The 24303-nt window shown below is 39.4% G+C and overlaps 1 pseudogene; it reads right to left on the minus strand.

The window, feature by feature from the left end:
- Positions 1-19471: 19471 nt before the first annotated feature.
- Positions 19472-24084, minus strand: LOC147365918 (eukaryotic translation initiation factor 4E-like; annotated as a pseudogene).
- Positions 24085-24303: the final 219 nt, after the last annotated feature.

The raw sequence follows: 24303 nt of genomic DNA on the forward strand, positions 1-24303 counted from the left end.
TCCTAAACAACAAAATACTGAACCTCAAATTAAATACAGACGTTGCCTTACACAATGCCCGAAGATCTGTGGCCAAAAATACTGTGCTGTGTTTATCTATGGTATTTCTTTCCAAAATAACGCTTCCTTCGCCCCTGTTATTTTCTACCTAACGACTTCATAGTTATTTCTTGTCAAAGTTTCTGTTTTCTCAGAACCAGATGCGAAATTCTGATCAGTCATTGTCTGACCAGCTACAAAAATGACAGCCTTGTGATTTGTGAATGGATAGGATCAAATATAGACTATTCGGCGGAACTGATTAAAAGGATTAAATGTTTCAGCCAACTAAAAACTAGATGTGTATATATATCCAATTAAAGTTGAAAAATTTAAACATGATCAATAAAGGCCAGTTAGCTGGATAACCTGTAACTAAAAGGCAAGCCTCGAAACCATTCCTGTATAACGTTGATCATATTTTCCATTCCAGCTCCTGCATTAGGATTAGGAAGCCAGTTCATCTGTCAGGGATAACCACAGTCTAGAAAAATCACTTCTAGCCTGGGGTTGAGATAAGTGCAGACAAACTAATCAGAAGCAAAATCCCATTTGACTCCCTAAGAATTTTCCAGGTCGACCACCTTTGAAACATTCCCTAAATGGCTGCCTAATTTTCTGCTGAGCATGTGTACAAGTTGACTGACTTTAAAGTTGCCTTTTCATTGGGAAGTTCATAAAGTAGTTCTCATTACTTATGGAGCAATACTAAGGATTCTTTAGTATTTAGTAAAAACTTAGTAAAAATTATTAGTTTTAACCATTGTATCAATCCATTGCAATTGATTTGCTACAATGCTGCATACTTTACAGTATGATTTCAAAGATAATTTAGTGGAAAATGATGCAGACATTCATTGATCACTGGAAATAAAAACAGCAATTAATTATATATCACCATCTGAAATATATGATATGCTTTGATTTAAAAGCATTATGGTAAGTTTTTATTTATGAGTAGAGCTTACAAATGATATACTTACACCTACCAGGACACTTTCCCTTGGCTGCGCCTGGAGGGAGGCAGCAGCGAAATGGAAGACGCTACCAAATAGTATCCTCAGCCCGGGTGTCTGCTCCTGAACCAACAAACCCTCTGAAGATACTAGAGATAATGAATTCCTAACGGCAGTTCAGAGCAATGAGTAACGTAACGTATCTCAGAATCTAGTGAGCATAGTAGTGTCAGAAGCTTGGGAGAACCTACTATCAGTTCTGAGTTTCCTCCCCAGCAATACTGTTTCAGATGCTTTGTAAGACTTTGAGTATACTTATGTAATGTCTATTTAAACTCCTGAGAAGACTTGTAATCAGGTAACAAAAATTAAAACATTAAAATATAACCTAGACTTAGTATTCCAAACAGTCACAAAGTCATCTTTCTTTTTTATTTCTAACTGATTATTACAATGGCTCCATGCCACTGTTACAAAAATGAAAAATGAGACATTGTAATGCTTAATGTATTATTTCATATCAGGTGACAGGAAGAGGAGATAATGAACTTTGATAGACTAAGCACTTAGTAAAGAATATCTTAGCATGATTAAAAGTGGATGAAAAGCCACAAGAGAAAGTTAAAAGCAAATGAATTTATCATTTGGGCATGGCTCATGGCAATTGTTAAAAGTGTATTTTTCTACCTGAGGCTGTGGTGATAATTTGTAAGTGAGTGAGTGAAGGTCGCTCAGTCATGTCTGACTCTTTGCGACCTCATTTACTGTAGCCCGCCAGGCTCCTCTTTCCATGAAATTCTCCAGACAAGAATACTGACATAGGTAGCCATTCCATCAGCAGGGGATCTTCCAGACCCAGAGACTGAACCTGAGCTTGGTCTCCTGCATTGCAGGTAGATTCTTCACTGTCTGAGCCACCAGGGAAGCCTAATTTGCTTTACTTTAAAAATTATATCTGATAATTACTCCCAGGGAGCACAAGTTTTGTTTTGTTTTGTTTTGTTTACCCATGTTAATATCCTCATTGCCTACAACATTACCTGACACATAGTAGATGTGAAAGAAATGTCATTTTTTAATTAACGCATGAGGATGCATTCTGAATGTATTTTTAAGCCATAATTAACAAGACATTTAGAAAATATAGAATGCAGTGTGTTATATCTCACCTTCCCCTTTTTTGGTGACTGTAGTATATGAAAGTAAATCCCAGACATCATGACATTTTACTTATGCATTAGAAGTATTGAGTGTTATCATTTGAAAAACTAGACTCTGTATGTCTTTATTCTCCTGCTCAAAAACAACTTCAAAATAGAGTTTAAGAATAATGAAAAATTAGATTAAAAAAAAGAAGAAGAAATATTGTATTTGTTTGCTGGAGCCCACTCTAATTACTTCATCTTCATTTGATCATCTGCAAAGACCCTATTTCCAAATAAAGTCACATTCACAGTATTGGGGGTTAGGACTTAAGCAATTTTTGGAAGGGGCACAGTTCAGCCATAAGGTATCATTGTTAGAGCTGATGATTTTTCTTCTTAACTGATAGCTTTCTGCAGGTACTGACTAGATCCACACAGGATTTTTTTCTTCCATATTATGGTAAGAGAAATAACTCCAGTCATGAAAGCTTGTTTTAGACTGCTATATGCCTATCACAAACATAATTTATCTTCTTTTCAAAATTAAAAGTTTATAAAGCAAGCACTGTCACCCAAATTGTAAGGTAAGGTATCTATTGAACTCTCTCTCTGTCATATACAAAAGAGAAAAATGAAAATGGACAGGAAGCTTAACTTTCATAAAAGTTATGACCAACTTGTACTTGCCAGTAGAACTAGCAAAAATCCTAGTTTGACAGCACTGAGTGTTGCCAAGACTGAGTAAATCACTACCTTCATACCCTACTGAGGGAATGCAAAAGGGGTATGACATTTAGAAAGGGCAATTTTGTGACATCTTTTGAAATTATAAGTGTAGCCTATGACCTAGCAATCCCTCTTTTGAAAAATTATCCTACAGATACAAATGCCCACATGGCAAATTATGTATATACCTGGGTTGAACATTCTTAGCGTAGCATATCATAGCAAATAGAATGGAAATAACCTGGATCCATCGACAGAGGTCAAATAAATAAAGAGCAATGGTACGTTGATACAATGGATGGAAAATTTCTCTGTGCACTTTGATGGAAAAGACTCTAGAATACATTATTAAATATGAAAAGTCACATGCCAGATTCCACATATACTGCCTTTTGTGTGAGAAATAGAGGCCATAATATGAGTATACTGCTTATATTTGTTGTTATTTGCATATAGAAACACTGGAAAGATACTCGGGAAATCAAACATTTGCCTACAGGGGACGAATAGGTCAGCGTGTATAGACTAGGGGTGGGAGCAAGACAGTATATGCCTGTTTAATAGTTTTGGTATGTGAACCATGTGAATGTGTTACTTTTTTGAAAAACTTTAGTGAAAACAGTGAAGAATGACAAGATATTAATCTTGCTTCTATGAAAACAAATGCTACTTCTATGAAAACAAATGCTGCTTCTATGAAAACCAACGCTACTTCTGTGAAAACCACTATTTAAAATCTTTCTGCTTCTTGAAAACTCATTTGTTAAAAAATATCTCCAGAAAATGAGAGAGAATGGACTAATGAAGCAAAGGTAACAAAACCTTAACTGTTGAATCTTGGTATAGGTATGTGGTAGTTCACCATATTAGTCTCTCTAATAAGATGTATTTGAATATCTTCATATTTCTAAAGTTCTCTCTGTTTATGTATACGTTTTTCATTCTTCTCATTTATTTATTTTTAGCTGTGCTGGGTCTTCGTTGCTGTGCATGGGCTTTCTCTAGTTGCAGAAAAAGGGAGCTATTCTCTAGTTGTGGTGGGTGGACTTCTTGTTGTGGTGGCTTCTCTTGTTGCAGAGCACAGGCTTAGGTGCCTTGCAGAATGTGGGATCTTCCCAGACCAGGGATCAAACGCATGTCCCCTGCATTGGTAGATGGATTCTTAACCACTGGACCACCAGGGAAGTCCCTCTAATGTTCTCTTTATCATTAGGATTTATAAAATCTCATGAGTTACGTAAAAATTAGATAAATTTCTAAAAAGTTAGAGAAATCAGATATCACTTAAAAATTGTTAATGTCGAGCTTCCCTGGTGGCTCAGTGGTAAAGAATCCACCTGCCAGTGCAAGAGACACAGGTTCAAACCCTGGTCCAGGAAGATCCCACATGCCACAAAGCAGGTAAGCCCTTATGCGAGAACTATTGAGCCTGTGCTCTAGAGTCCAGGAGCTGCAACTACGGAGCCCACATGCCCCAACTTCTGAAGCACACGCGCCCTAGAGCCCATGCTCTGCAACAAGAGAAGCCACCTCAATGAGAAGCCAGTGCACCGCAACTAGAGAGTAGCCAGCCCCGACTCTCTGCAGCTAGAGAAAAGCCCACACAGCAACGAAGACCCAGCACAGCCAAAAATAAATAAATAAAATTATTATTTTTTTAATTGTTAATGCCTAAATTTCTTGGCTTTGGAGGAGTCTGCCTAATTCAGAGCTTTAAAGCAGTTGGCTAGAAATAACTAGTAAAGCCTCCTTTGAATGGGTAGTCTGGTCAAGTAAGCCAACCAGGAGAAAAGGAATGCTTGGTTGAAAGATTACTTATTATTATAATAGTATCTTTCTATATGCAACCAACAGCCTTGCCAGTAGTATCTATCATAGTCATACCCAGAACTGTAGACCCCAACTTTTTAAATTGAACTGCCTCATCTAGCTCCAACTTCTAAAAGAATCATTATAGTTCATTTTTAAATTTTTCATTTTAATTGAATTTTAAATTATTAGAGCTATGGTATAAAAATTGTATGTTTTACCTCATCAATGAGCATATATCTCCTCCAGTATATATATGTATTTATAGCATGTATGCATACTTCTATACTAAAACCATTATACTTTCTCTTGCTGCTCCCCTTTTCCCAGCATGTGTAATTCAGTGTTTACATTATTGACTATGATTAAGAATGTTTATATATTTAAGATTATATAACATAATCTTATATAAGTGACATGTTATTCTTACTCTGTACTGCATTTTTATTTCCTTGAGTTAATAATTGACTTTGTTTGCATAGGTTTCTGCATATTATTGCTGATTCAATCAAAAACTCTATGTTCAGACCATAAAAGTATATTATGTATATTGTAAAATATGTACAAAGTAGAAATTTAAGATAATGAGGTAAAAATCAAATTTTGAGTTTGTATTTTCCATTTCTCATTGGATTGTCTTCTGCTCTCTTTCCACTTGGAAACCACTGGATTGGAGCATCCACGTTGGATGCTAAGGACAGTGCACAGTCCTGATCCTGCCCTGCTATTGCTTAAGGGCACAATGAAAATAGAAAAGTACAGTTTAGTAGAAAATGTATCCTCCTTTTTGAGCAAACTCTGGAAAGTAGCAAAGGAGAGGGAAGCCTGGCATGCTGCAGTCCACAGGGTCACAGAGAGTCGGCCATGACTTGGTGACTGAACAACAACATTGTCCCCATTTCTTTACTTCTGCAAAACTAAGATCCAAGATTTAATGATGTGCATCAGTAGCATCATTTTTGTGTATTAATTTAGCCCCACAAGGACAGGTGTGTTTGCTTTATTCTTTGGAGTAGGTACACAAAAAAACAGTTGTGGATTAGATCCAGTAGATGAATACTTGCACCAGTTTCACCCGATTCTCCCAAGTCTTTGAGACAAGAAAGGATTTATTAATACTAGCCACAGAAAGTCCAAAATCCAGGGTCTTGCAATACTAAAAAGGCAACTACATGTTTACCTCATACAGTAAAACGTAAAGAGTTTGAAAAGCTTTGGCTAATTAAAAATTAGTCTTGAGGGGCTTTCCTGATGGCTCAGTGGTAAAGAATCCACCTGCCAGTGCCGGGGACACAGTTTCAATCCCTAGTCCAGGAACATCTCACATGCTGTGAAGCAACTAAGCCCACATGCGACAACTACTGAAGCCCCACATGCCCCGTGTGCATATGTAATCACAGGCAAGAATTCTTTTTATGTGGCTTCTCACACAACTTCTCCTACCTCTGCTTACTAACTAGGAAGCAAAGATAGGCAATTTTAGTTATTTATGGAGGGAGGGGGCAATTGCTTCTAACTTTATTTGAGAAAAATACAAGATAAATGTATCAAAATAGAATAGAGGCTTGGTGGGTGGGGATGGTGAGTGTTGGCTACTGCGGGGTGGGCAGCTGGGTTAAGGCCTTTACTTGGTTGCAAGCTATTTGGACTTTGCAACTTCTGGGCCCCCGAGCTGGGCACACACCCGGAAGGTGACGGTGATGGTCATTTCTGCCAGTGAGGTGGCCAGTGTGGGCAACAGGACAAGAATTCTCAGGATAGACACATTTGTTCTGAGTTGCTTGCAGGATGGGGGGAATAGGGAGTGGTATGTGGGCAACATAGGTGGAGGCCCCTTTGTTAATCTTCAAAACATACCCATCTTTTTTTACATAAAATTATGATTGATTCACTAGCCACTGAATCAAAAGGTTAACAAATGACATATATATATAAATAAATTCAGGTACTTCCATCTCTCTTCAATAATATTACTCAGAACTTCTTCTAAATGTAAATCGTAAGAGGTACTAAGGCAGTATAGTTCAAGGCTCTGTTGTGTAATCATCATTTAATGCAGAAAAGGAGTGCCGGGCATCATCTGCTTTTAGTTTCGTCAGAAGCACAACATATGAGACTATATTTTAAATAATTGTTGTAATGGTTTTCTTTTTTTAAACTGGAAGTGCCCTTCAGACTTGTAGGTGGCGATAGCCATGAAACTGTATCTACTCATTTTTAGAGCCCATTTTCATTTAGATTTTCCCTCAACAAAAATTCACGGAGGGGTCAGGGACTGACCTTAAAAATAGAATTATTGAGGAAAAAAAGACATTGGATTTATTATGTTGCAACATATTTTGAAATGTCAAAAAAGGAAAAAAAGGATGCCTCAAAACTTTGCAGATTTGCACACAGCTTGTCTTGTTATTTAACTTTAGCATAGATTATATTAAACACTTGACTTTTTAAAATATAGAATTGGTGCATGAAGAATTCCAAATTGAGATCTGCCCTGGGTCATTTTCTCCTTTAGTCTTACCTTAGTAACTGAAATTGCTGTGCTTTCAGCACTACAGATCAAGCTAGAAAGCTAGTGTTAAAGTACAAATTGCACTTGGTATTTAAGATAAGCATGGGAGCTTAAATTCCCTTGTTATTTAAGATAATCATGGGAGCGTCCCTCAGTGGTAAAGAAACCACCTGCCCGAGCAGGAGCCACAGGTTTGATCACTGATCCGGGAGGATCCCACATGCCGCAGAGTGACTAAGCCCATGAACCACAACTATTGAGCCTGTGTTCTAGAGCCTTGAGGCCATGTGCCACAACTACTGAAGCCCCTGCACCCTGGAGCCCGTGCTCTGCAACAAGTGAAGCCACCGCAATGAGAAGCCTGCAACCACAAGTAGAGAGTAGCCTGCACTCTCCACAACAAGAGAAAAGCCCTCGCAGCAACGAAGACTCAGCACAGCCAAAAATAAATAAATAAAATGATATAGAAAGAGGATAAGCATGAACAAGTTAGCTCAAATTATGCAACTGAATTAAAATATTGTGATAGCCATCTTGATTCCCATTTATTAGAAACGCAATATAATAATGGATGTTAACCTGAAGCAGGTGATAAACTAATGTTAAGCAGTCAGTAAAGCTATTCAGAAGTAAATTTGGCTGAAAACCAGAATGTATTTATTGTAAAGTGACTAGGGAGAAATTATATTGTAATTCACCACATTTTTGTATAGTGGAAAATAACTTCTAAAACTGAAAAGACGGGGTATGGGTAAAGAATTAACATGTATGAATCCTAAGTGCCAGACCCTGTTCTAAGCATTCACGGACATTATCTTATTTTCATCTCATAAGAAATCTATGAAATAAGCACAGTAGATTCCCTTTAGAGAGGAGGATTCTGAGGCTCCTCAATGTTTCTTACAGATCTCCTACACCAAAACCACCCAGAGAGCTTAATAGAAGTTTAAATTCTTACACCTCAAATCAGATTCCCCTGAATCATAATTTCTGGGACACCTTCAAGAGAACCAAAAGGCATAAAATACATAAACTTTTTTAATGAGTGGATGTTAAAGTCATCAGTTAATCTTTTTCTGTTCATGACAAAGTTCCTTAGTGACCAATATCTGTATCTAGGATTACATTTCTATGTTATAAATGGTCAATTACTGATTTTCCACCTGTAAATAAAGACAGCATAATCAAGAGGAAAGAGATCAGCATTCTAGACTTTGATGTTTACCTAATCTCTTCCTCAGTTGACTGTCAGGAATAGCATCAAAAGCAATTGTTAGTGCCATTCTTAAGGCACACTAGTGGTTATTTTAGTAATATATCCTTTTTATTTTGCTTTCCTTATTTCAGTCTCTCTTTTTCAATATCTTATTGTACACCAGTTTTTCTTCTTCCCTTACTGTGCCTTGGGTTTGTTACTAGTTTCTGCTGACTTGATGAAGTATTGAGTAATACTCCATTCTACTTTCCCAGTTCTGAACCACTTACAATATATACAGAGAAGCAAGACAGATGGAGATTAAAAAGCTAGATTGAAAACTAAGGCTTAGATCAACAACCAATCAAGCTTCCTAATACTTCTCACCATACAGACCTTGGAATGACCCACTTACCTGGAATCACTGCTTCAAATGTCGAGCCTGGAGACTGGGAACAGAGACAAGTAGTAGCCTCCAGCCATGCTTTTAGAAGACAGTTTCAAGTCAGGTATGGGTATTAGTACAATTGTATTGAGACATATTTAGAATATGTATGAGTATGTATTGTGACTGTGTAGCAGAGAGTTTTGCTTTTTTTTTTTTTTTTTTGCTGCCATGTAGCAGAGAGTTCTGGATAGAATAGTATGACAGTCTGTGGCAATGGCGACATTAACGGTGGAGTCACTCAGCTTCAGATGAAGCCTCCTAAAGTGGTATACAGAGAGGAATGAGACTGTCCCACCCTCACAGCATTTATAATTTAGTAAATAAAGGAGATAGGAAGAACTTACTTCAGTAGTAGAAATTAGAAGAGTGACAACAGCCAACATTTATCATGTGTTTACTGTATTCTAGGTGATCACTGATCACAGTTGGTCCTTACCACGGAATCAATTTTTCTAGGTACCAAAATAATTCTTTCTGTATAAATGGATAAACTGACACTTGGTGGGGGGAGGAGTTGGTATTAAATAGTGTGTTCATGGACACACATGTGTAGGTCCTTAAACTAAGATTTAAACTCAGGAAAAAGAATATGCCAAGTATTATGAACACAAAACCCAGCATATAAGATGGAAAGTCAGACTTAACTGGAAAGATGGTTGGAAAGTATGGTTGCTTTCCTTAACAGACCAGCCCCTTGCCTAGAACACTATAGCTCTTGTTGAATTGTGGGTATATGACTAACCATGATGAGCTCACCTTGAGTTTTGGAGAAGGAAGTGGCAAGAGTCATATTACGTGATTTTTGATTCGAGTCTGTGTTTCCATGTTTTGCTCATGGTCTGAAGAGAGACAGAAAGGAGAGGGTTTAACAGGCGTGCTTCAGAACAGACGGAAGCCAAATCTGACAAATCTGACAGTAAGAGAAGTGCCAAGAAATCAGGTCTCAGAGATTATGGTGGGTTCAGACATAGATAGCTAGGGCAATTAGAATATGCAAGTAATTAGCGAGAACTAATTAGTTAACAACAGACTTCCAGCTTAAGCCTTGACCACATAAAGTTGCAAAGCCACTGAAATAGCTAAAGTAAAGCTTTAGAATAATGTTCCCAAAGTAGAACATTTAAATTGAAGCAGCAAACATAATTGTGAACAGGTCCAAAATACCTGAAGTGGGATATTTCTATTTTTCATAGCAGTAGCAAAGAAAACTAAAGATCATCATAGATGTAAGTTAAGATTTACTCTGAAAGCAATGTGACTTGTACCTAAAAAGATGTATTTCTTTTATATCATTTTGTATATTTTTTCATTTTGTATAATGAATAGCTGCGGATTCACCAAGCGAAAATACTGGAGTGGGTTGCCATGCCCTCCTCCAGGGGATCTTCCCAACTCAGGGGTTGAACCCAGGTCTCCCACATTGCAGGCAGGTCCTTTACTATCTGAGCCACCGGAGAAGCCCCCAATAAAAGTTTATTTACATTAAACATTTACTTAGTTTAAAGAATTGTCATAGATTCCAGCTAGTAGCCTGTGCTTCTGAATCCATGTAGGGAAGCCCAATGCTATCTTATATGAAGAACTATAAGAAATATCTGATGGACAGGAGATGCAAGGATGCAGAAAATGACATTGCTTATTAATCTACCCATGTGAACCTCAAAGCAGGTCACAGAATTTCCTTTATTGTTTAGAGACTCAGGAGCCCTTGGAGAAAACTTTGCACCTAACAGCTAGGTCCTTGTGATAATGAAATTAGTAAAAAGGGGAGATGAAATCCCCTCAACATCTATACAGAATGAAGGTTGAGATTAATGCATCAAGCAGAGATAACAGTTGACCACATAGCAAAAGAGACGTTCTTGCTGATCATCAGGAACAGAATATTCCTTTCAGCATTTTTTTTTTTTTTTTTTGGTCTGTCATTCAGGTTCAATGAATTTTGTTTATCTGTCCTTTCCTGTTTCCATCTGTTCTTGCCCAAAGGTGCCTGTAGGAGGTGAGGTGGAGGGTGTGAACATCCCGGGGCTGGTGGTGTTTGCCATCATCTTTGGTGTGGCCCTGCAGAAGCTGGGCCCTGAGAGAGCGCTGCTCATCTGCTTCTTCAGCTCCTTCAGTGATGCACCCTGGTGCTGGTCTCCTGGATCATGTGGTAAGTGGTGGAAGGAGGAACATCTGCTCCTTCAAACCAGATGGCCTAGATTCAAATACAGCGTCAACTATTCCTTGGCTATGTGACTTCAGGCAAGTGACTTTCTCTGTGCCTGTTTCCTCATCTATAAGATGGGGACAGTGCTGTAGCTAAGACTGACCCCAGAACCTTCTTGATCCTACTGGAAAGTAACAAAAAGACAGCCGAGCTGTGGCCACAGCCTGGCTGTGGGCCACCTTAGTTTTTGAGATTTCAACATCATCAAATGTTCACCTTTGGATTGATGACCAAAAATAGTGCCTGCTTGATAGGGTTATTATGAAGATGAAATGAGTGACTGAGGCATAAGTAAAGCACTTAGAAAGTGTTTTAAATGTCTAGCACCTACTAATCATTCACTTAATGTCGGCTACAATTATTACCATTATGTATGTGCTTTTGTTAAATGGCCTCAGATAAGGAGGGAAAAAAACACAAGCAGAGATATTCAACTTCACCCTTGCCACTTCTCTCTGCCTTGTCTCCACATGGTATCACACTGATTCTCAGGATGCATCCTGGATCAGAAGGTCAGAAATCAGAAGGCGAGTGACTTCCTGGAGGTCCAGTGATTGAGACTCCGAGCTGCCAATGCAGGGGGTGTGGGTTCGATCCCTGGTTGGGGAACAAAGATTCCCACATGCAATGTGGCACAGCCAAAAAGAAAAATAAATCAGGAGGTAAGTTAGGGCTTCTGCATTTTTACCGAGTCTTCCACCAGTTCAAACCTGAGTCTGGGGTAGTTGATATCTAAGAAGCTGTGTGGAACTAATAGAAAACTTGGTGGTCAGGTCAGAGCAGGCTCTGCAGCTGGACAGCCTGGCTTCTCATCCCAGCGCTGCCATTTCCCAGCTCTGTGCCCTCAGTAATAACACGTTACTTATCCTGCTGTTCCTCAGTTTCCCATCTGGAAAATGGACTTGATGGTACCAGGCACAAGTGAGTTAATACATGTAAAGTTCATAGGACAGCACCTAATCCATAGTGTGGCTATAGTAAACAAGCTTAGCTTTGTCAAGTACTTGTATAATTTTTGGGCACATCCCATTGGCTAGAACCTGGGCATTTGGCCAAACCTAGGTGCACAGGTGGCTAGGAAATGGTGCTTTTCTTCTGTTATTAAAGAGGAAAAGAGGTCTGAAGACTGGTGGCTCAAGTGGTAAAGATTCTGCCTGCCAATCCTGGGGACATGGGTTTGATCCTTGGGTTGGGAAGATCCCCTGGAGAAGGAAACAACAACCCACTCGAGTATTCTTGCCTGGGAAAGTGAAGTTGCTCAGTCATGTCCGACTCTCAGTGACCCCATGGACTGCAGCCTACCAGGGTCCTCTATCCATGGGATTTCCCAGGCAAGAATACTTGAGTATTGGACTGCAGCACTCCAGGCTTCCCTGTTCATCACCAACTCCTGGAGCTTGCTCAAACTCATGTTCATCGAGTCAGTGATGCCATCCAACCATCTCATCCTCTGTCATCCCCTTCTCCTGCCTTCAATCTTTCCCAGCATCAGGGTCTTTTCCAGTGAGTCGGATATTTGCATCAGGTGGCCAAAGTATTGGAGTTTCAGCTTCAGCATCAGTCCTTCCAATGAGTATTCAGGACTGATTTCCTTTAGGATGGACTGGCTGGATCTCCTTGCTGTCCAAGGGACTTTCAAGAATCTTCTCCAACACCACAGTTCAAAAGCATCAATTCTTTGGCGCTCAGATTTCTTTATAGTCCAACTCTCACATCCATATGTGACTACTGGAAAAACGATAGCTTTGACTAGGCGGACCTTTGTCAGTAATGTCTCTGCTTTCTAGTATACTGTCTAGGTTGGTCATAACTTTTCTTGCAAAGAGCAAGCGTCTTTTAATTTCATTCCTGCAGTTATCATCTGCAGTGATTTTGGAGTCCAAAATTCATTGCTGGGTAGGGAGGATCATAAGATACCCAGCCACTGGGATGGTCCTTTTTTCTTGGGTCTCTAGCCAGTCTGCCTTTCCCTTTTCACCTTTCAGAGTCCTCTATGGTTGCTGCTTTTGTTATTTCCAGGGTTTATAGTTGTACTTGGACAGACAAATCTATACCATTTTGTCTGGACCAAAAGCCCACCAGAAAGTCTATTTTAAAAGGCAGTGTTGTTGTAAATATTCTCCAACCAATCCTTGAAGGACCTGAAACATTCACTGAACAAATGTTGTTGAGCACTTACTATGTGTCAGGAAGTGTCATGGAGATAAAAAATGAACAAAGCATATTTGGTGCCTTCCCTCGTAGAGGGGACTGACTGTTCAGTAGAATGGGGAATTATTTCATAGTAAAAGTTATACTTGGAGGCCAAAATGGTACCACTTATAAAGAACACTTTATCATCTCTGTATCTTCCACTGTAGGGTCAATACAACAAAGACCAGGAGCACGTTATGGCTAGAGGTGCAAAGAAGAGTGCTGACTTCAGAATGACAGTGAAAATAGTAGCCCAGAAAGCATTGCCAAGGAACAGAATCCTGCAGTGTTTACCAAAGAAGAACATGAGCTACATGGGTTGGTCAAAGGAATGGACTTGAGAGTCCTGGTCCTGACAGTAGGTAGAAGCTCAGGCCAATTCTCATCATCTCCCAGAAACACGCTGGGGAGAGATGTAGAGGATGGTTTGATTAGTCCAGAAGTTGTTTGGACAGTAATAAGAAACATGTACAGGAGACAATTAAGGCTGTGTTTCACACAACTAATAAGAAGCCAAATTGGGACAAAAATATCATCTCTGATATTGAGTCATGGAACAGTGTTTTTATCTAACAACTCCCTTTGCTATGGTGATGTTCCTACCTTCAAAATAAAGCTGTGGGGCAATTGGCCATAAAATAAACAGTGGATTCAGAGTGTTGTGGAGATGCTCAAAATCTTTAGACTCTCTAGTTTCTTCAGGGTTCCCTAAAGGCTTGAAGCGCAGGCATCCTTACTAAGCTGAACAGGTAACCGGAAAGGGGTTTTAATAATGATTAGTGTATTATGAGAGAATTGTCTGATTCAGGTTATAATATCTGTGTGTTTGTGAGCATCTGCAATATAATCACTGTCTCACAGAAACACTTGAGAGGTTGTTTCAAGGGCCAATGATTGATGCCTGTGGTCTACTGAGCTGTAATAGTTTTCATGATGATTGGGAAAATCAGAGCACATCTATAAATGCAAAAGGAGTCCCAGCATCTTCAAATATTTGAATATTTGTAAAGTCAGTTAATTCAATAAGAGGCCCTAGACCTCTTTTTCTTGAATATTTTCTTCAAATTGATAATTAGATTATATTGAATACAATTTTTGTTGCATTCCAATAAGATTAGTGCCCTTTCTTGGCCTGTGTACTTGTTCTAGTGTATTTATCTTCATTTGGAAAAATTTTTATTATTGCTATTTCTTTTTAGTCATTATTCATTTTTCTACAAGGTATTTTTATTTATACATAACCATTCCACATGTAAATTTCTGGTACTAAAATTTTATTTTCTGAAATATTAAAGCTGCTTAATTTTCTGAACTTTAATCTTAAAGTTATTGAAATGAAACAAGTTTAAAACAGGATAGAGGACATAATGTACCAAGTAGAATTTTCAGAGATACGAGTTTGGTATATACTTCTACATAGCATCAACAAAGCATTCCAATAGTTTTGGTCATTTGTAGTTATTATCAGAAGTAAATCAAGATATTCAGCTGCCCAGTGTACCCCCATTTAAAAAAAATTTTTGGCCGCACCAAGTGCCTTGCAGGGTCTTAGTTCTTAGGCAAGGGACGGAACCCAGCGCCCTCGGCAGTGGAAGCACAGAGTCCTAACCATTGGACTGCCAGGGGATTCCCTGTACCCCCATTTTGAAAGTGCATGACTAAAATCATGGGCGGTAGCAAGAACGGCAGAGACCAAGCTGCCTGGAGCCCATTCTCTAGTGCAGATGATCAGTTGTAACAGACCCTGTGGTCCCTCAGTTCAGTTGAGTTGCTCAGGAGATATGGATTCAGGATTGGGAAGATCCCCTGGAGAAGGAAATGGCACCCCACTCCAGTATTATTGCCTGGGAAATCCCATGGACAGAAAAACCCAGTGGGCTACAGTCCATGGGGTCACAAAAGAGCCCGACATGACTTAGTGACTAAAAATAAAAACAACCTGGATTCTTAATCAGGGCAAGAGGGCTCTGAAGTATGAGAGAGAGAGGAGTCTATGTTGGAAGTCAAATTTGCTGCAAAGGAACAAAAATAATGGGATGAAAAAGGATCAGGAAAGAAAGGAGGGAGGAAGGGAGGGAGGGAAAGGAAGGAAAGAAGGGAAAACGAAAATGGTTAACCAATCAGTGTCACACTGACCTGATTTCTCAACTAAAGTCTTTGGGGTTTTGTTTGTTGTCATTGTTATTTGTTTTTATTGAAGTATAGTTGATTTACAATGTCCTGTTAATTTCAGATGTACAGCACAATCATTCATATGTATGTGTACATATATATGCATGTATGTATATGTACTCTTTTTCAGATCTTTTCCCTTATTGATTATTATAAAATCTATAGAGGTTAGGGCTTCCTAATGGCTCAGTGGTAAAGAATCCGCTTGCCAAAGCAGGAGACAAAGGTTTTATCCCTGGTCTGGTAAGATCCCACATGCATAGGGCAACTAAGCCTGTGCGCGACAACTACTGAGCCTGTGCTCTAGAGCCTGGGAGCTGCAACTACTGACCCAGGTGCTACAGCTCCTGAAGCCCGCACACCCTAAAGCTCTTGTGTGTTCTGCAACAGGAGAGGCCACCCCAATGAGAAGCCTGTTCTCTGCAACTAGAGTAACCCCAGCTCTGTGCAACTAGAGAAAAGCCTGTGCAGCAACAATGACCCAGCACAGCCAAATAAATAATTCTTCTTTTAATATTAAGGTTAGTTCCCTGTGCTATACCCATTGTTGGTTACCCATTTTATATATATAGTAGTGTGTGTATTTAAGCAAATTTTGACTCATCCTTAAAGTAGAGAAAAAGCCAATACCCAAGGACATTCCACTGAATAAGAACAATAAAATACTCTTCACAATTTGGCATACCTGGACAGTGGTGGACTTTCTTTTTTTAACCTAAAGCTTCTTTCAGCCAGAAGCTTTTAACCCCACCCACGCCTCCACCCTTAGGCAACAAGGGGACTGGTTGATTATAGGATAAAAAGCATCAAAATGAAACCTCTACCTTTGTATTCTAAGGTAGTGATTCAGAGGTCCCCAAGTGAGTAAAGACATGCATTAAGATGATTCTACCACACTATTTTTTCAGCAAATTGCAAGAAACACTCCTATGAAACCTGTGCAAAAATGCTAGAACAAAACCAGAATGGACTAGAGGATGAAGAGCACACTTTGGAAGAACAAAATTTTACAAAATTTCTTTGATTCTAGATTAAAGAAAATAAGGACTCTACAAAGCAAGGAAAGAATGTCAAATAACCCAAATTCTATCTCTAACTGTCCATATAGTATTTACTAAAACAAGTAAACAAAAGCACTCTAAGAATTTATTTTTTCATCTTTAAAATGTAAAGGAAAACATATGATCAAGTTGTGTAGGAAAGACCTGCCGATATACATTGAACCCACTTAAACACAGAATTAAGTTCAAATAACTCTGGTAATTACACTTAGAAGGCAGAATCTAAATCTTAAAATCACTAAAAGAAAATCTTGGTGTATAACAATAATTTAACTAATAGTCTGGGACAAAATTCTCAGAGCATGCAAACAAAATGGTGAGGCTGGGGAAAATGGAAAGCAGGATTAGTGCCTTATTTTCCTTCTCTGTCATAAGACATGCTCAATAGAAACGTTAATTCTGTGGTATGATTTTTGCCATATTTTTATTTTTAAATGAGAAAAGCCTTTTTCATTTTCTTAAAACTAAATTCAGGTGATGCAACAGACTAGCTGTATTATAGAGCCTCGCATATTGTAGAACTGTTACAGAAGAGATCTCTGAGGCTATCTATGAAAATATCTAATGGCCTAACACATTCTATTGTTTCATTTCAGACTCGGAGCAAAATGATGCCAGTCAGCTGAGCCAAGTGTGTACATTCCTCACTCAACCCCAGACAGCTTAATAATGGTTCATTAAGCAGCTAATTAGACTTGCAGTACTTTCAGCCAGGCTCACAGACCCCGCCCAGTCGACACACCTTTGCCATGCTCCTTTCTCTTGGTGCTTCTCACTTGGTTTTGCTGTTTTGAAGTAGCCCAAGAGGGATTTTTATATTCTAGGAAAAACAAGCAAACAACTTTCGTATTTTAAGCATTCTGTTGGTGCAGTGATTTTTGGTTTGTTTTGTTGACTGTGCAGCAAAAGAGGTGCACTAGGGAACTCAGTGATTCCATGACCTAAATCTAAAAGAAGAGACTGAAAATAGTTGGGCAGGTGCCAAAAAGCTACACAGGCAGCACGTGTGCAGGACCATAACTAGTGTGGTTCTTTCATGAAGAACATCTTGCTCTCATGACCTGAAGGAAATCCCAAAGACAGATTCAGACTCCACTTATTTGATTGAGATGATTCGGTATTGCTTGTGGAGAATCCTTGCACTTAGAATTTTGTCCTGGCAAAGGTCAGTTTGTGAACCTCCAGGGTCTGCAAACTGGTCACTTAAATTGAGATTTTGTTCTTGTTTTGAGAATTGTCATAATTGAATTTATTATTTTCTAAATATAGTATTTTATGTATTTCAAGCAAACATTTTATTTATTTACCAATTATCTTTTTTCATCAATCATAATAAAGAAAAAAAATGACACGGACCTCAGAACTGTGGGCAGGATTGCCGTTCATAAGTGCTGACATCTAGTGGTTACACTTTAATAAAGTTCTTTATTAAAGTATTATCCAGGAATTCTTTTCTGCGAGTTCTATCTTAAGTGATTTATTTATTTATTGTCTAAAAGACAATTCATGGTACACATTTTGTTTACACTTTTGTACATTATCTTAATGTGAGTGGGACCGCTTTTATACTTTTTATTTTTTAGCTATTTTTTTAACCAAAGCAAAATAACCTATGTAGTACAAAGTGTTAAAATACAGCATTAAAAAACAGAGTTAAAGAACAGAGATACTAATTCTAATTGGGGCTTTCCTGATGGCTCAGTGGTAAAGAATCCACCTGCAGTGCAGGAGACGAGGGGCCTCAGGTTCAAATCTCTAGGTCAGGAAGATCCTCTGGAGGAGGGCTTGGCAACCCACTCCAGTATTCTTGCCTGAAAAATCCCACAGACAGAAGAACCTGCTGAGCTACAGTACACGGGATCACAAAGCATTGGATGCGACTGAAGTGACTGAGCATGACAATTCTAATTAGGAATGTAATTATCATGGTTTTTTTTTTTTTTATAATCCACAACTTTGTCTAGAAAATCACACAAACAGATCACTGATTTGAAAGAAATGCATAAATTTGTAGCAAGGCTTTGTAGTTACAAAAAACAAACAAAATTACCAAAGAATGCACAGATTAATGTTTATTTCACCTTTGTGTCATATTTCTGTACGCTTCACTAATGTTACATACAGAAAAAAAAAAAAAGAAAAGCAAAACAAATGAAAAACTGAAACCACTAATGTTATCACTAACATTAACTAACATTATCACTAACATTAACCATCACTAACATGTTATCACTAATCACTAATGTTATCATTAGAATCATCAATGTTGTCAAGTAGGGAAACAAAATCTAGCAGCCATCAGCAAGAGTACAACACAGACAATTCTGTAAAAAGAAACAGAACTGCTAGAAAACTGTGTGCATCATATTCCTTCAAACTAGCAAAATGTGCTCCTGCATACAATGGAATATAAACAGAATTGTTCTCTTGTAAGGCACAGAAATGCAAATTCTTTTTTTTTTTTTACTATTGTAGATGAATCAAATGTGTTTGTAATGGTTAATTAAGCTATTACAGAATGGGCCAGGAACATTATGGATTCTGGAGATGATGCCTACTCGAATTCTTGAAGGACAGTGGACCTAGTGATGTAGACCTAGTGAAAGTCGCTCAGTTGTGTCCCACTCCTTGTGACTCCATGGACTATACAGTCCATGGACTTCTCCAGGCCAGAATACTGGAGTGGGTAGCCTATCTATTCTCCAGGGGATCTTCCCCACCCAGGAATTGAACTGGGGTCTCCTCATTGCAGGCAAATTCTTTACCAACTGAGCTATCAGGGAAGCCCCAGTGGACAGTGGACACTCTAGCCAAAAATTTTTTAAAAAAATATAAACACAGAAATACAGGATAAAGGTAACTGAGGCTTCCCTTATTTCTTAACATCATTTAGATGGAAATCAAATTTAAATGCCATCCAATGTGCTTTTGAATAGGCTTTGGTTCAGCTCCCAAATATTGATTGCTTGACACAGTCTCCTATGAGAATACTCAGAAGGTGTCGTCTTAAACAACACACCTACTTTTTACGGTGGAGCCACTCTTAGTAGCTGTGCCTTCATGGGACAGCTATCTTTGGAGGAAGTTCTAACCTTTCCTTGTCTCAGTTCAGTTCAGTTGCTCAGTCATGTCCAACTCTTTGCGACTCCATGAACTGCAGCACACCAGGCTTCCCTGTCCAACTCCAACTCCTGGAGTCCACCCACACCCATGTCCATTGAGTCACTGATACCATCCAACCATCTCATCCTCTGTTGTCCCCTTCTCCTGTCCTCAATCTTTCCCAGCATCAGGGTCTTTTCAAATGAGTCAGCTCTTCGCATCAAGTGGCCAAAGTATTGGAGCTTCAGCTTCAACATCAGTCCTTCAATGAACACCCAGGACTGATCTCCTTTAAGATGGACTGGTTAGATCTCCTTGCAGTCCAAGGGACTCTCAAGAGTCTTCTCCAACACCACAGTTCAAAAGCATCAATTCTTCTGTGCTCAGTCTTCTTTATAGTCCAGTTCTCACATCCATACATGACCACTGGAAAAATCATAGCCTTGACTGCTGTGACTCCATGAACAGCACCCACCAGGCTTCCCTGTCCCTGGGATTCTCCAGGCAAGAACACTGGAGTGGGTTGCAATTTCCTTCCCCAATGCGTGAAAGTGAAGTTGCTCAGTTGTGTCCGACTCTCAGCGACCCCGTGGACTGCAGCGTACGAGGCTCCCCCATCCCTGGGATTTTCCAGGCAAGAATACTGAAGTGGGTAGCCATTTCCTTCTCCAATAGCCTTGACTAGATGGACCTTTGTTGACAAAGTAATGTCTCTGCTTTTTAATATGCTGTCTAGGTTGGTCATAACTTTCCTTCCAAGGAGTAAGCGTCTTTTAATTTCATCACTGCAGTCACCATCTGCAGTGATTTTGGAGTCCCCCCAAAAAAGTCTGACACTGTTTCCACCGTTTCCCCATCTATTTGCCATGAACTGATGGTACCGGATGCCATGATCTTAGTTTTCTGAATGTTGAGTTTTAAGCCAGCTTTTTCACTCTCCTCTTTAACTTTCATCAAGAGGCTCTTTAGTTCTTCACTTTCTGCCATAAGGGTGGTGTCATCTGCATATCTGAGGTTATTGATATTTCTCCCAGCCATCTTGATTCCAGCTTGTGCTTCATCCAGCCCAGCATTTCTCATGATGTACTCTGCATATAAGTTAAATAAGCAGGGTGACAATATACAATCTTGATGTGCTCCTTTTCCTGTTTGGAACCAGTCTGTTGTTCCATGTCCAGTTCTAACTGTTGCTTCCTGACCTGCATACAGACTTCTCAAGAGGCAGGTCAGGTGATCTGGTATTCCCATCTCTTCAAGAATTTTCCACAGTTTATTGTGATCCACCCAGTCAAAGGCTTTGGCATAGTCAAGAAAGCAGAGATAGATGTTTTTCTGGAACTCTCTTGCTTTTTTGATGATCCAGCGGATGTTGGCAATTTGATCTCTGGTTCCTCTGTCTTTTCTAAAACCAGCTTGAACATCTGGAAGTTCATGGTTCATGTATTACTGAAGCCTGGCTTGGAGAATTCTGAGCATTACTTTACTAGCGTGTGAGATGAGTACAATTGTGCAGTAGTTTGAGCATTCTTTAGCATTGCCTTTCTTTGGGGTTGGAATGAAAACTGACCTTTTCCAGTCCTGTGGCCACTGCTGAGTTTTCCAAATTTGCTGACATATTGAGTGCAGCACTTTCACAGCATCATCTTTCAGGATTTGAAATAGCTCAACTGGATTCCATCACCTCCACTAGATTTGTTCATAGTGATGCTTCCTAAGGCCCACTTGACTTCACATTCCAGGATGTCTGGCTCTAGGTAAGTATGAGTGATCACACCATCATGATTATCTGGGTCATTAAGATCTTTTTTGTACAGTTCTTCTGTGTATTCTTGCCACCTCTTCTTAACATCTTCTGCTTTTGTTAGGTTCCTACCATTTCTGTCCTTTATTAAGCCCATCTTTGCATGAAATGTTCCCTTGGTATCTCTAATTTTCTTAAAGAAATCTCTAGTCTTTCTCATTCTATTGTTTTCCTCTATTTCTTTGCATTGATCACTGAGGAAGGCTTTCTTATCTTTCCTTGCTATCCTTTGGAACTCTGCATTCAAATGGGTATATCTTTCCTTTTTTCTTTTCTCAGCTCTTTTTAAGGCCTCCTCAGACAGCCATGTTGCTTTTTTGCATTTGTTTTTCTTGGGCATATGCCGGGGTCCAGCCCCAGTGGATCCAGGGAAATTCGAAGGAGAAACGGCTTCGGCGATCAGGATACGATAGCTTTAATTAAATATTAATTAGAGTTATAAAGAGTAATAGAATAAGGATAGCTCATCGAGAAAATTCAGTGGAGAAAAGAGGCTGAATAACTTGGTTTACGTGGAAAGCCAATAAAATTCCAAAATAAGGAATTTACATCACCTATGTAGGCCACAGGCGTCCTCCCGTTCTCCCAAAGGAGAGGAGACACTAAGGCCTCCCCAGTCAGATCTTAGAAGCCCAGGCATAATTAGTAGGCTTGACGAGCCTCCACGTTCCAGATGGGGATTCAGCCAGAAGGTGAGAGAAAGAACAACATGGGGAGACCAGTCTTTCGAGGAACTGATCCCATTTTTTATTTTTCCAGGGTCTGTTTTTATACACTGAGATGTTATACAAAAGTCACGCGGGGTCAGCAGTCCTGACTTTTATTAAAGTCAGGTGCTTCATACAAATGTATACAGAGGTCTTAGGGGTGTTACATCATCTTCTGGCCAGGGGGCATGCTGACAACTTATGACCCTCTCCTTGTGACAACAGTCAGTCAACCAGAACACTTATTTCTCCAGGGGTGATTATTCTTAAAACAAATGCCACCTTCCGAAGGCACCAGATAAAGTTACATTCTTATAGGGTGAGGGTGTAGTGGGTTTTAATTAAGGAAAGAATTTGCTTAGCCTAAGGTCTAACGTGATTAATATCAAAGGTTAATACTTATTTCTTCTATATATTCATTAATGTGTATAAGGGCAGGGGATATGGAGACTTAGCAGTAAACATTGGCTCAACAAATGAAAAATCCTTCACCAATACAATTTCTAATCAGCCCACTATACTACACTAATAATTTTCTAACTTCTCAAAAGAATCTGTTTTTAGAAGGTTTAAAGCATCTCGTGCCTCTCACGGTTGGGAGGCTGTGAACAATCACATGTGGCCAGACAAGCCTGTCAGGCGAGCTAGAGAACCTTCAGAGGAGTTTGTAGATTGAAACACTCCTATCACACCCAGGAATTATTATTAACTGGAGCTCTAAGTTAACTCCTTCTCCGAAAGAGGTGGTGGGGGACAGCCCCCCGTAAAGTCAGAGGTGTAGGTGAGAGCACAAAGTAGTAAAGTAGGCAGTCTCTGGTTTTGGGGGTAGATGCTCGAGAATTTCCAGGAGGACTCCTGAGGCTCAATCCCGCCTTTCCATATGTTGAACCTCCTTCCTCATGACCTTTGCCACAGGCGGAGGTCCTCATGCTGGCTCCTGGCAGGCATGGTCTTGATTCCTGTCTCCTGTACAGTGTCATGAACCTCCATCCATAGTTCATCAGGGACTCTGTCTATCAGATCTAGTCCCTTAAATCTATTTCTCACTTCCACTGTATAGTCATAATGGATTTGATTTAGGTCATACTTGAATGGTCTAGTGGTTTTCCCTAGTTTCTTCAATTTCAGTCTGCATTTGGCAATAAGGAGTTCATGATCTGAGCCACAGTCAGCTCCCGGTCTTGTTTCTGCTGACTGTATAGAGCTTCTCCATCCTTGGCTGCAAAGAATATAATCAATCTGATTGTCTACCCTCCCTATTATGTGTAACAGTGTCTCTCTTTTCACAGTCAAGAGTCCATATTGCTATTTTATCAGCTTTAGCTCTAACATTAACAGCAGCACCACATATATTATCACTGTGAAAAGTGAAAGTGAAGTCGCTCAGTCGTGCCCGACTCTTTGTGACCCCATGGATAGTAGCCTGCACCAAGCTCCAACATTCATGGGATTTTCAAGGCAAGAGTACTGGAGTGGGTTGCCATTTCCTTCTCCAGGGAATCTTCCCAACCCAGGGATCGAACCCAGGTCTCTCACATTGTAGACAGATGCTTTACTGTCTGAGCCACCAGGGAAGTCAGTAATCATCAAAAGATTCTTCAATAAGGTACAGCAGCATCTGTAGCCAAAAGCGATTGAGATCACTTCACCTCTGCTGTTTGTTCAGTGTAATTAGCCATCATCCTCCTTGTTTGTTTTTCTCATCTTTCCACATAGGCTTAATTCCATCCTTAAAAAGTGAGTATTCACAGCTGGACATTAAATTACTAGGCAACTGGATATGGTTGTACAGAGCCCAAAAGCCTTCAAGAGTATCAAACTTAGAGATCAGCTGAAGGTTTGCTTTTGCCAAGTTTTGCTTTTATCATTTTTAAAAAGCCAGAGTGCCCATCTGTTCTGTAAGGGATGTTTCATATATTGTTCTGGATTAGCCACCTCCTGATAGATTTCTCTTTTCTCTGCAGGTAGGAATTAGGAGTAGAGGTGGTTTCTGGTTCCACAGTCACCATCTTAGATCCCTCTCCATAATAAGTTATTTTAAAAGTACTTCTAAGCATGGGTTATTTTATTTCTCCTTATAAAACTCTGTATTTCAAATGCTTTGGTTAAGAAAAACCAGTCTAAAACTTTGAAACTAAACACAGGCTTTTCAATCTTCTCCCCCATGCAACTATGCCCTTCACAGTATGGTGCTTTCTCTTCATAACATCCTGCTCGATGCAGTGATT

This window comes from Bos grunniens, chromosome 9 (assembly GCF_055505025.1).
Source record: "Bos grunniens cultivar Pamir isolate PY7600 chromosome 9, Bosgru_T2T1.0, whole genome shotgun sequence".
In the NCBI taxonomy this organism is placed as follows: domain Eukaryota; kingdom Metazoa; phylum Chordata; class Mammalia; order Artiodactyla; family Bovidae; genus Bos; species Bos grunniens.